Below are 13,561 nucleotides of genomic sequence, written 5' to 3' on the forward strand. Positions count from 1 at the left end.
AGAAATAAAAGAAATAAACCACTTTACATGACAAAAGTCACATGGTTAAGGCGTGCACTGATATAAGCTGGCCTTGATGCTAGGTCCTTAGTTTGGCCATTTGCCATGATCTTTGATTTTTGCAATCCGGAGATGGAATAAGAGCTTGCTCTGTCCACTCCACGCATCGGCCCGGTATTGCAATACCTCCGGGAACGGTGCAATCGCAATGATCGCAGCAAGGCTTTAGGGCTAGGACCTTAGCTTTGCCTTTTGGCTGAGAGTAAGTGTCCCGGCTCCTAGGCTTTGTAGCGTATTATGAACTGACCGATAACGGATAATGGATAATGAATAACGAAGATAGAACAATAACCCTTAAAAACCCCCGTTAAGGAAATAGGCGAGGGTGGCCTCGCAGCAATATTTTGACCACTTTATTTGGAATACTAATAGAATCAAAGATGGGTGTAACCAGTCCGTTTTCAACCCAAATCACCCAGGTACCGCCAAGAATACTATTTTTAAATAATATTTTTAAAACTCATTTCCTTAATTAAGGACAGTATTAGTTTAATCATGTTTAATAAAGCTAGATAAGAAAGTAAAATAAAAAATATGAACAACACAGCGTCTGAAATACATTACTGCTTTGAAATGGTTCAGTCATCCATCCATCCATCCATCCATTATCTGCACCGCTTATCCTCAGTAGGGTCGCAGGGGTGCTGGAGCCCATCTCAGCTGTCTTCGGGCAGTGGGCAGGGGACACCCTGAACTGGTTGCCAGCCAATCGCAGGGCCAACAGGGACAGACAACTCATTCGCTCATTCACACCTAGGGACAATTTGGACCGGCCAATTCAACCTGAAATATAGGTCATAAGCTATAAAATAGAAGTGTGTTTTAAGTCTAGATTTTAAAAACTTCCACTGAGGTTGCAGATCGAATCTCAGAGGGCAGAGCATTCCACAGCACAGGGGCCCGAATAGAGAATGCTCTCGAACCTGCGGATCTCTTCTTGGCTCTTGGGATCACTGGCATTTTCCGAGCAAAGGCTCTGAACAGAAACATAGGAGGGAATTAAATCTGCAAGATTTTCACATTTATTTCTTTTGCCTTACAGGCATACACATGAAATGTATTTGCACAAACATTACATGTGATTGCAATGGGGGATTTCAATTATTTATTTATTCTTTGTGCCAAATTGGATCATTTCAGCTTCACGGCATGGTTGGTTTGTGCGCGGCCCTACCGTGCGGAGCTCCTGAGTTCAATTCCAGCTACCGCAGCCACACCGTGCAGAGTTTGCATGTTCTCCTCGTGCTTGCGTGGATTCTTCCGGGCACTCCAGCCTCCCTTCCACATTCCAAAGACATGCATGTCATGTTCATTGGCCGGTCCAGATTGTCCCTAGGTGTGAGTGAGTTGTCTGTCTCTGTGTGTAAGCTAGCAACCAGTTCTCAGGGTGTCCCCTGCCTACCGCCCGAAGATAGCTGGGATGGTCTCCACGACCCTTTCGACCCTGGAGTGGTAAGCAGTTAAGAAATTTGATGAAAGTAGTTGGAGCACTCCAAACCTACATTCCCATCATCTCTGCATTTAATCCTGCAGTTAAATGATTCTTTTGAGAGAATTTCTTTTTCTTCCTGTCATGAGGTTTATTGCAGGTAATTAGAAATTTCTGTTCGTGACATTTAAAAAGAGCCATTGCATTCTTATGAGTGGAGCACTTTTAACATGATTTGCCACGGACACAAGAGCTCATTAAGGATAACAGTGGAACATTTTGTTGTTTGAGTCGAAAATTAACCCTCCAGCATTTTTGTGGTCTGTTATCCTCAAGGATGATGTTGTGTATCAAATTATTTAAAGAGTATATTGATCCATGTGTATTTGCCTCAAAGTGGTCAATTATTAATTTGAGTGCAAACGCTTGGGACCCCACGTAAACAAAACGTAATCATCTTTTCAAAAATATTTCTATAATGATATCAATGAATACCAAATAATATAACACTTTCTGAATTGATTTTATTACAGTTTCAAATAACCATTTCATTGAAATATTTCATATATTATCTGACATTTTGTAAGCAGTGCAATGTATTCACCTCTGTCAATGTTAATCCGATATAATATTGTAATTGTCACGGTTGCCATGGCGCCCAATTGGCCCCGCCCGTGTGGCGCCAGCTGCGGCTGGTTGACAGATTGGCTTTCTGTCTATTTTAGGCTCAGCGTCCTCACGCTTCCTTTGTCAGCCCATCAATGAACTTCTGCCCCGCAAGACGTGGGTTTCAACTCGGTCCTGTTCCTGTTGGTATTTCCTGTTCGGTATTGTTCCCGTTTATTTAGTCCTGTTTAATTTCTGGTTCCAGTTTTGTTTCCGTCTATTTTTGTCCTGTTTATTATTTTCTCCAGTTTTCGTTCCCGACTAGTTTGTCCTGTTTATTTTCGATATCCTGATTCATTATCTATCCTGTCTGTCCCGTCCTCCGGTATCGACCCCATCTGTCCGATATCAACTCGGGCAATTCGAATCGCTTTCCCTTTAATGTGATCAATGATGCACTCAGTCGCTGATTAGTTGCATAATGTAGACAAAAATAATATTTTAGAAAATGATTTATTCACAGAAAATGAATCTGTATCAGATAGTGTTCAGAAGCAGAACAAGGACATTTTCCATGGTCTTCAGAATTCAAATATGACGGAGGTATTTGCGTACCAGGATGGCCGAGTGGTTAAGGCGTTGGACTTAAGCTCCAATGGACATATGTCTGCGTGGGTTTGAACCCCACTCCTGGTATAGTCCTTTTAGGGCGGCATTAGCTCAGGAGGTAGAGCACTCGTCTTGGGATCAAGAGATCGCAGGTTTGATTCCCGGCTCCTCCGTGTTATATGGGCAAGACACTGAATCCCTAAAGCCCCCAATAAGCAGGTCGGCGCCTTGCATGGCTGCGCGGCCGCTATTGGTGTGTGAATGGGTAAGTGTGAAGCACATTGTAAAGCGCTTTGGGAAGTCTTCATTGACTTGAATAGCGCTATATAAATGCAGACCATTTACCATTTAGCTATTCCAGCACAGGCTTGATAATAGAACTCTACTTATGTTGAAACCCTTACTAGATCCAAATAAACAAAAACATGAAAGTAAGAAGACTCAGTATATGGTGGAAAACCAACTGGTTCTACCTGACCCGAACACGTAAGTCGGAAAACACAGTATATGGTGAAATACCAACTGGTTCTGACTGAACATAACATGAAAAAGGAAAGACATAGGATATGGTGGAATACCATTTGGTTTGAACTCAACATAACATGAAAAAAGGAAGATGTAAAATATGGTGGCATATCTGACGGTTCTAACTTGACTTAACATGAATAAAGTTTTGAAGACAAAGGATATGGTAAATTGCCAACTGATTCTAATCCTTAATTAAATTAAAATAAGCGAAAAAACAAGCCACATCATGTTCCAACTAACTGTAGCAGAAAAAATACATGAAGGAAAGAAAATGCAGTATATATTGGACCCATAATTCGAACGGAAATAAACATGCAAGAGAGACAACACAGGTTATGTTCTAACACTAAATAGCTCTAACTGAAAAATAACAAAAGGAACACAATGCAAAGGAATTTGGAATACTAACTCTAACTGAGCAAAACATAAAAGTAAGGCAACATAGGACATATACTCACACATTGATAGAACAATAACAGCAGTGTCATGACAACAAGAAAGCAAGAAAGCCAACGGAGGATAAGTTTCTTTAGCTTTTGGACATTTTGTCAGTAGTTTAGTTCCCACTTGTTTGTTACATTGTTCCTTCGTTTCCATTTTCCAGTTTTTGTTGTTTTTGGTTTGGATATTGACAGGTTTGATTTTGTTTGCACATGTTATTTCTTTTGTAACTCCTGTCTCGTTACCTTGTTCTGGGTTTTGATATTCAATACCCCCGTTATTTTGAGCACAAAAAAGAATACTATATGTCAATGGAAAAAACATGAAAGGAAGACGATCCAGGATATGTTTTGAGACACTAGCTCTAACTGAACATAAACATAAAAGAAAAATGCAAAAAATGTCTGAATTTTAATACAAAATGTACAGAACATGAAGGTAAAGCGACATAGGACATATACCCACACATGGATAGAACAATTACAGGAGTGTCATGACAACATGAAAGCAAGGAACCCAACGGAGGATCAGTTGGAACACCATTCCTTTATCTTTTGCTCATTTTATTGGTAGTTTAGTTCCCACTTGTTTGTTACATTGTTCCATTGTTTCCCTTGTTTCCATTTCTGTTTTTGTTGTTGTTTCTGGTTTGGATATTGACGGGTTTTGATTTGGTTTGCACATGTTATTTTTTTTGTGACCCTTTGTTTGTTACCTTGTTATGGGTTTTGGAAAAAAATGTTCGAACTTTAATACAAAATGTACAGAACATGAAAGTAAACGGACGTTAAAAAAAACTTCAATTTGAAATGCAAAAATTCACAATTATTTACAACAAAGTCATTCATCACAAGAAGCAGATAGGCCCCAAGTCAACCACGATCTCAGGGATTTTTCCCCAAAACGATGCCATCTCGATGCCTAAATCTCTGATAGGAAGAAACTCCATATCACCTCGATGTAGTTCTGTGCTGCTCCGAACATTCACCTCCACCTCCAACTATGAGCCGACAAAAAAGAGCAGGACACGTTTGTGTTTTTGAGAAAAGCTGCCTGAAGTGTAGTAGACCCCGAGTTACAACGTCCCCACCTTACAATGTTGAATACAATGGGGTTTTTCCGGCCCCTCGTTAAGGCATAATACCCACCATACAACATTAAAAACAAGCGATTTAGTTTTCAAAAAAATAAATCTTCTTTTATGCATATGGCTGCAAATTATGTGCTTCAGTCATCTCTAAGAAGCCTGTCTGCTATTGGTCGACGTCACATAAGATACTGGTCTGCTATTGGTTTTCTTCAGGAAGATGCCAATCTGCAATTGGCTTAACTTCTCCCCACAAGGTTTCATTTTTGTCTTTTTATTTAGTTCAGAATTGTGCGTATGGGTCTCAAAACTTGCAGTGATGCTAAAGGGAGAAGCAAATACACACCTGTCAACGTATACGATTTTCCCTTAATTAATAATATATTTTTATACATGGTAATTCAAAATTGTGTACGGCCTAAAATAGTTTCTATTTTTTTTAAACTTGTTTTTGTTAGACCAATATCGTCTTGCAAGGATTCGGATTGTCACAGCCACTGGTAGATGACAATGTCATCGTAGAATGCCAATATTATCGTGGTATTTTACATAGTCCGTCTTGCTGTGAGTAAATAGGGGCTGCGTTGTTTTTGTAAGGTTTAGTAAGGATTAATAAGAGTTATTGCAATCATTGATAAGGGCACAAATTGCCTGAGGTAGACAGGTAAGGGATAACCATGGAAATAAAGCTTCCCACAATGCTATTATCTTGGTTTAGTTCAGAATCTCGATTTAGTGACAGAAAATACTGTATTTTTTGTAGTGTAATGATTAGCTGTACGTCCCAAGACTTGCAGTAATGCTGAAGGGAGAATCAAAAACATAACCACGTATACGAAGCTTGTTAAGAAATAACCAATTGACGATTGGGACAGTCATTAAGAATAAGGAGGCAATCACAAATCCTCGAAAGTAGAAGTATGATCTTAAGTTTTGCAATTTATCAGCACCCCCTGCTCCCTCTGCATCCACCCACTAATCCATTGTACCAGCTTAAGTCACGTTACACCTAAGGTAAATTGATTTCAAATTTTCCTTTACATATTTATTTATGTATTATGATATTCAACTATATAGTGTACATGCATATACTTATCGCATAGTATTTTTTCACGTATGTTTAATATGTATATCCAATTTGAATGTTTTCATCTGAGGTACAGGATGCTTGAAACACATTAGCTAATTACCTTCAGTTTCTATCCCCCTCAATACAACAATTTCCCCTACAATCGTCATGTTGTATCCCGGGTCTTTATTGTACTCGATACCTCACGTCCTTGTGCAGATACTGTCGTGTGTTTCCGATGTATATCCTTTCTAGAGTCCCCAAGAAAATGGAGAGCGTTGCCAGAGTCGACCAGCGCCGTGTCGTTGCTCGTCCATTTCAGCCTCAAACGCTGGAACGATACCTGGCTGAGTAACCGTAGAAACCGCAACTGAACCACATCGGCGCCCAGGAAAGCAAACTGAAAAAAAAATTGAAATTTTAATAACTGTTTTGAGTGATGCTCTTCTTTTTTGCCAGCAGTACCTTGTCGCCGCCATGTTGCTGGCTAAACCACTGGGTTGTATTTGAGTCCTTATTTTTTGCATGCCATTTGATTGTTATCTACAGAGCGGAATTGATAAAACATTGGAGTTAATCAAGTAATAATGTGATAATATAAAAAAAAAGACCTGTGACTTTTGTGGGTGGATGCAGGTGCTTCCACCCGCAGTGAAGTTGCAAAACACTCTCAGAGCGTCGTAGGGACAACCTTGGTTGGGGTCCATGTAATAGTAACCTGGAAAATTAGATAGATAGATAGATAGATACTTTATTCATCCCCGCAGGGAAATTCACATTTGCAGCGGCATCCCTTCGCTGAGAACAATACAATAATAAAGCAAAAGGAAGACAATATACAAATACCCAATGTGACGTGCAATTACCAGTGTTGGGCACGTTACTTTTTTTAAAAGTAATGAGTTATAGTTACCCAATACTTCTCCCCAAAGGTAACTGAAATACTCTATGGTAACTCATTACCAAGAAAAGTAACTATTTACGTTATCTTAAAAATAATTTGCAATTTTCTAAGCAGTATTTGAATCAGTTGAATCGAGAAGAAAAGTTAGGTAGTTGAGTTAATATTTATTGCACTTCACCATCAACGTTTAATCTACACCAACTAATATTAACGGTAAACAATATCGAACAAACACAACCTGAGACAACTGGCCAAGTAAAGTTAAGCAACTGCACTTGAAATATTTTGTTCACAGCAAAAGTCAATAGTAAAACAATATAAAATGTCTTTTTCTCTACCTCCCCTCTCCCTCTATCATTCTTTGTCTAAAAATCAAAGATCATGGCAAAGGCCAAGCTAAGGACTGACATAGCATCAAAGCCACAGTCCAAAAACAACAAGGTCAAGCCAAGGACCTAGCATTAAAGTCTTGCTGCCAAAAGGCCAAGCTAAGGACCTAGCTTCACAGCCTTGCAGGCCAAGTTAAAGTCCTAGCAACAAGTGTTTTCAAAACGCAGGAAGCACTGCGATAGAATTACACAATAATTTCCCGAAATATGTAAAATCAATAGCGCTCTTACTCATGGTATCACGGTAGGACCTTTTCCATTGTGTGACGTCATCATGCACTGCGTGTTCTTGTAAACGGCTGCCGTGTTAGGTTGAATGACCGTCAGTAACGATAAAGACATTGTAACGGTGGGAAAAATAATGACTTAGATTACCCAGTTACTGGGAAAAATGACGGCAGTAGGTAACGGCATTTAAAACGATTTTATTCCTATCACTGAAAGTGACCGAACTGAAAATTTGCCGAGCAGGCATATAATTAGATCCTGGTCCTACTCACCATCTTTGAAACGCGGATGGATGAGACTAAGCTCATAGCAAGAGCTGCCGGGGTTTTTGCGTGTGCCTCGAGGCCAGCTGAAGGATTTGTCTTCGGGGTGCAGTTTTTCAGCAGGATTGGATTCCTGTACGAGATTCCGTTATTTCATCGAGTCAGATGATGATGATGGTCTTACCTTCTTACAGATAATACAGTATTCCCTCTGCAATTTTGCGCTTCGGATTTCACGTTCTCTGTGCATCATACGGCTCAGATGAAATTACTTCCTCTACCCCACGTGCAAACATTAAATGAAAAAGTCGCAATATACAAATAGCAGCCAAAACAAATCGCAGCAAGTTCTTTTGTCAAAAAAGAAGAAATAGAAATACACACACACACACACACACACACACACACACACACACACACACACACACACACACACACACACACACACACACACACACACACACACACACACACACACACACACACACACACACACACACATGTTCTCATGAAATTTTGTTTCCGTTCATATATATTTTAAGTCCAAAATTGTATCCACCCTTATATTGTGGATACTTTGGACTTATACTATACATGGATTGATACAACTTGGGCATTCACCATATATAGATGGATACAACTGTGGGCTTACATTACATGTGAATGGATGCAACTACAAAATACATTATATATGGATTGATAAAACTGTGTCATCCGCTATGTATTTATAGGTATAATTGTAGACTTGTATTACATATGGATTAATACAACAGTGACTTCAACTACATATGGATAGATGCAACTATGGACTTACACTATAAATATGTATTGATACAACTGTCGAACGACAGTGTGTATGGATTAATATATTCCTGGGGGAAAACCGTGGCTTTATCCACTATCAAGGGCAACCGAAACTCTGTCGCAAATGTGGTGAGCATGGGCATCTGGCTGAGGTATGTGATCGAATTTTTTGTGGAAAGTGCAGAACAATTGGACATTCCTTTGAGGAATGTATCAATAGCAGAAAATGCAATCTCTGTGGAGAAACGAATCACCTCTTTAGAAACTGCCCGAATTCGTTTGCTAACAAATTGAAAGCTAGGAAGGCAGTTAACAAAGACAACAAAGACAATGAAATGATGTCAGACAACATAGATAATGAAATGAATAAATGTCACAAAGACAATGAAGTGAATAAAGATAACAAAGACAATGAAATTAATAAAGTCATGGAAATACAAAATAGATAGATAGATAGATAGATAGATAGATACTTTATTCATCCCCGAAGGGAAATTCACTTTTCCAGCAGCATCCCTAAGCTGAGAACAATCAAAAATAACTGAGAACAATCGAAAATAACACGGGAGCTGCTGGAGTGGCTGCCATTCGTGACGGCGCCGGAGAAACGATTCAATTTGAATCATGAAGATGAACAAGAAATTAATGAAGTTATAGAAATACCCAATGAAGATGAACAGGAAATGAATAAAGTTATGGAAATACCCAATGAAATTGATCAAGAAATGCACAAAGAAATTGGACAAGACAAACAAATTGAAAAAACAGATGTACCTACCAAAACCCCTGGAGCAGAGACCAGAGAATCAAAATTGAAACAGGAAGAACCTGGAAATTCTAATTCGATTTCTCATAAAATACCTGAATTTGGACATGACAAACGAATAGAAAAAGCAACTGCCACTCCGAAAACACATATTAATCAGGAAGGGCCTGGAAGAGAGTTCAAATTAGCAAATTTGTTTGCTACGCCATTGCCGGGATTTGGAGAAGACAAACAAATCGAAAAGGCGAATGACTCTCCAAAAACCCATACGGGCACTGGAAAGAGGAGTAAAAGTAAGACAAAATTGGGAGTGGTGAAAAAACCAGAAACAAAGATAAGAGATTTAGAAGAAAGCCGATTGCCGGTGAATAAGCCCAAGTTGAGACGGAGGAAGTCGGGGAGGGAAAAAATCTGACCCTTTGTGGGCAGGGAAGTAAGAGACCCCTTGATAGGTCCTCTGGCTCACCCCCTAACCCAGAAAAAAGGGGAAGACCTGGAACCACAGACAGAGAGTCAGAGGGTCCCAGAGTTTTCCCCGGTGAGTCTCAAAATGAGGTACTACTCTTAAGTGATGTGTCTGACACAGGTGACACTCTCGATGATCTCGATGATCACCAAAGAATGGACTCAGATCCCCCGGTTTTGTCTAGCTAGTTTAAATACTTTAACAACAATTATGAACATTACATTCTCTACTATCAATGTGAGAAGTGTGAGATCAAAGGTTAAGGCTCACAGTGTTTTATTGTTTTTAAAAACTATCAGAACAGATGTGTTTTTACTACAGGAATGCTGCATCCCCTTTCTAAAAAATTATAAACAGTGGGAAGAGATTTGGCCATATCCGTCATTATGGAGTGGCTCGAATGAAAACCGTAACGATGGGGTAGCCATTTTAATAAACAACCCTCAACTCATCATAAAGGGGAGTACTGTGATGAGAGACGGACGCGCAATCTTAGCAAGACTTTCTTATATAGGGAATGATTTTAACCTCATTAACATATACGGCCATGCCGACAGACAACTCAGGTACGAACTTTTAGAGGACATCCAGTCGCATATGCTAGGCCATCAACCACTAATCGTGGGAGGAGATTTTAATTGCATCCTAAGTAGGAAGGATAGAAAGAGGAACGATGAGGAGTTTAAAGTAGATAAAACATCAACTTTATTACAAGACATGTGCCGGACATTTAAACTGGTGGACTGTTTCAAATCCATACATCCAGGAGAGGAGGGCTTCACCTGGTTCAGTAGTGACAATGCCAGAGCCTCTCGAATAGACTACATATTTACGACGGGTTTAGCACAGAGTGATGCAAGATTAATTCCAGTTTTTTTTCGGATCACTTGCTACTGTCCTGCTCTTTCTCATTTCCTTCAGGTATGACTGTTGGGAAGGGTTTGTGGAAGTTAAACTGCTCCCTGCTGGAGGATGAGGCTCTAGCCGCACAATACAGGGAGCTGTACAAAGACTGGCAGACCCTTCAAGACTCGTATGATTCACGAGCACAATGGTGGGAAATGACAAAGACACGAACACAGACCTTTTTTAAAAACGCAGGGAAAAACAAGAAACTTAAAGAGATGAAACGCATGTCGGGACTACAAAGAAGACTCCAACGCTATTTCATCCTAACAGAAAAGGGGATGGACTTTAATGATGAAATCAAAGAGACCAAACAAGAACTAAACGCTTTGGCGGAAATAAAGAGTAAAGGCATCATAATAAGAAGCAGAGAAAGAGAAATAGAAGAAGGGGAAAAATGTACACGCTACTTTTTAAAAAAAATTATGGGCAAAAATGAGGGGATTTTTAAACTTCAAAACGAAAACGGGCAAATAACAAAGGAAAGTAGTGAAATAACCAGATTGGTCGAAGACTACTACAAAAAATTATTTGAAAAGAAAGAAACATATGAGAATGAAATGGGGCATGTATTAGATCATATTTCAAGATCAGTGCGTCAAGACCCCTTTTTAACATCGGACTTTACCCAAGACCAACTGAATGATTGCATAAAGACTATGAAAAAAGGCAAATCACCCGGGGAGGACGGACTCAACCTCGAATTTTACCGGACTTTTTGGGATATTTTAGCACCAGATCTGTTAACTGTTTTTAACGAATTTTCCAGTCGAGACCATATGCCAGACAGTTTCAGAATAGGGATAGTTACTCTATTGCACAAAAAAGGAGACAAAATTGACTTAAAAAACTGGCGACCCATAACGCTTTTAAACGTGGACTGTAAAATTTTCAGCAAGCTTCTAGCAACACGAATGTCTGTTGTCTTGGGAGACTTGGTTGATCCAGACTAAACCTGTGCCATTGTGGGAAGGAAGATCAGCGACAGTCTCATGCTGATCCGTGACACCATTTGTTATGCAAGAGACAGAAACATGCGACTAGCGGTCCTAAACCTAGACTTTGAAAAAGCCTTTGATCGAGTCTCGCACCAATACCTCTTCAGGGTATTGCAAAAATGTGGTTTTCCCCAAAAATACATCAAGTGGGTAGGACTGCTATACCGAGACATCTACAGCAAATTCATGATTAACGGGAATTTATCGGAAGCAATCGAGATCAACTGCGGTGTACGTCAAGGTTGCCCTATGTCTCCCCTTCTCTATGTTCTTTGCATTGAACCTTTGGCACAAATGTTAAGAAAAGATAGATTTGTCGAAGGCATCAATATCCCAGGAAGTGGGGGACAAATTACCAAGTGTGTTTTGTACATGGATGATTTTAATATTTTGTGTACTGACCGCGCATCTGTTGAAAGAGCCCTTGACTTGACTGACCTGTTTGGGAGGGCGTCTGGGTCAAGGCTAAATAGAGAAAAATCACAAGTGAAGTTTTATGGAATGTGGAAAGAGACAGAAAAGGCAGGACTCCCGCTGACGGTGTTAAAGACAGACCAGAAAATCCTAGGGATAAAATTCAATGCGGATGGAGGAGGCGAGACCAACTGGGATGACGTGACAAGGAAAGTTAAGCAAAAACTTGTTTTTTGGTCACTAAGAAAACTGACAATAGAGGGGAAGGTCCTAATCATCAAAGCGATCATCCTCCCAATGCTTTTGTCAATCAGTTTAATTTTTATGCCTAAAAGAAACGTGCTGTTACAACTGGACCGAGCCATCTTTCGGTTTGTCTGGGGCTCAATGTGGGAAAGGATAAAAAGAGATACAATGAAAAAGAAAAAGGAAAAAGGGGGGAAAGGAGTGCCTGACCTCCAGCTTTTCCTGGGAAGCAAATATGTCTCTCTCCACTTCCAAAACGCTGTGGGCCCACCCAACAACCCGAAAAGTCAAGCAATGACCCGGTTTTGGATGGGCTCATATTTGCGGAAGCTAAAGCTTGTACCAGACAATCGTTTGATTCCAGTTTCGTTTAACTTGCCACCAACACATCTCTTTATTCGGGATTTTTTGAAGAAGTTTGATTTGGAAACACAAGAATGTCACACTTTACAAAACCACAGGGCCCTTATTGCTATTGTGCAAGAGCGAGCTACAGTAAGCCCTGTGCGGGGGCTTGCGTTTGGCGAATCCACAACGGTTTGGAGCAACGTCAATCATCCTGCCCTCCCAAACAGACTACGAGACTTGTCATGGATGGTGGCTCATGAAGTTCTCCCAGTCAGAGCTGTAATGCACCACCGAGGAATGTCAGCGACCTCGACGTGCCCTCGACCTGGCTGTGGCGCCCAGGAGTCGGTGAGGCACCTTTTTTGTGAGTGCAGCGCTGCCCAGGTCTTGTGGACAATGGCCGAACAACTAGGAAAGTTCCCGGACTTGCCAGCAGGAGAGGTCCCTGATGCACAGTACGTGCTTTACGGGGTGAGTCGGTCGAGGAGGCCTCGGAACGACTTTGCCAGGGACTGGCTCACTCTCGCCGCCATCAAGGACGCCATCTGGACCTCCAGAAACCTGCTGGTATGGAGGTGCAGGCAGATCCCCCCCGTGGCTGTGCTCCAAATGGCTGCAGATACCATACAATCTGCGAGCGGCGGGCCTAGGACGCAGCCATAAAGAAGACTCGTCGGCACCCACCCGGAGGGGGGAGCCGGAGCTACACTGTGGGAGTCCCGGCAGCAACGGCCTGGGTTGTGGAACCCAGAAGGGAGAGGACCCACGCAGAAGGGAGAGGACCCACACAGAGGACTGGAAGAATGCTGCTTGGGAGGGTGGGATGGCAGAGCTATGCCCTTGCACAATAGTATTGCCTTTTACACGCTGGTTAACTACTGTTAAAAGAAAATAACTCTGAAATTGTTTAATTGATGTTGAAAATGTCAGGAAAAAATGTTAAAACGTCATATCGTCACGTCATATTGTCAGATATAAAAAAAATTGTAAATATGCTTGA

At 40.8% G+C, this 13,561-nt stretch overlaps 1 non-coding gene and 1 pseudogene across 1 annotated transcript; both read left to right on the top strand.

The window, feature by feature from the left end:
* The first annotated feature begins 60 nt into the window (after positions 1–60).
* Positions 61–208, top strand: LOC148354767 (U2 spliceosomal RNA; annotated as a pseudogene).
* A 2,500-nt stretch (positions 209–2,708) lies between these two features.
* Positions 2,709–2,791, top strand: trnal-uaa (transfer RNA leucine (anticodon UAA)). Its single transcript has one exon. It is a non-coding gene; the product is annotated as a tRNA-Leu (tRNA).
* The last annotated feature ends 10,770 nt before the right edge of the window (positions 2,792–13,561 follow it).

This window comes from Urocampus carinirostris, chromosome 12 (assembly GCF_059441175.1).
Source record: "Urocampus carinirostris isolate Australia breed hairy pipefish chromosome 12, RoL_Ucar_1.0, whole genome shotgun sequence".
Classification (NCBI taxonomy): domain Eukaryota; kingdom Metazoa; phylum Chordata; class Actinopteri; order Syngnathiformes; family Syngnathidae; genus Urocampus; species Urocampus carinirostris.